We start from the raw sequence: 546 nt of genomic DNA on the forward strand, positions 1-546 counted from the left end.
TTCACATCCAGCTGGATGACACACCAGTCAACAAAGCCTCCGGTGTTTCACTAAGGGCACTACCGCAGATCAGATTGCAACTTCTCGTCACGTGGTTCATCTGGGAGGTACTCCACCCCGAGTGGATCACCAACCCCATGATGGTACTCAAACACACTGCAAAACTATGTATGTGCATCGACTTTACCAGACTCAATAAAGCATCCGAAGGACCCGTTTGCACTCCCTCGAATCGATCAGGTGCTTGACTCCACCGTTGGCTGTGAATTCCTCTGATTTATGGATGCCTATTTCAAATAAAGGAGGAGGATCAAGAAAAGACTTTGTTCATCACACCCTTCGGAGTCTTCTACTACATTGCCATACCTTTTGGCCTGAAAAACACAAGTACCAACGGTTCAGAAAGCGCCGCCTTCCAGACCAAATGGGCAGGAATGTCGAGACTTATGTCGACGACGTGGTGAAAAAGTTTGCTAGGCTAAAGGATGCCCTCCCGCAAACTGGTTCACTACTTCCAAGCACACCCAATCACCATTGTTGTGCCAT

This window comes from Triticum dicoccoides, chromosome 6B (genome assembly GCF_002162155.2).
Source record: "Triticum dicoccoides isolate Atlit2015 ecotype Zavitan chromosome 6B, WEW_v2.0, whole genome shotgun sequence".
Lineage (NCBI taxonomy): Eukaryota > Viridiplantae > Streptophyta > Magnoliopsida > Poales > Poaceae > Triticum > Triticum dicoccoides.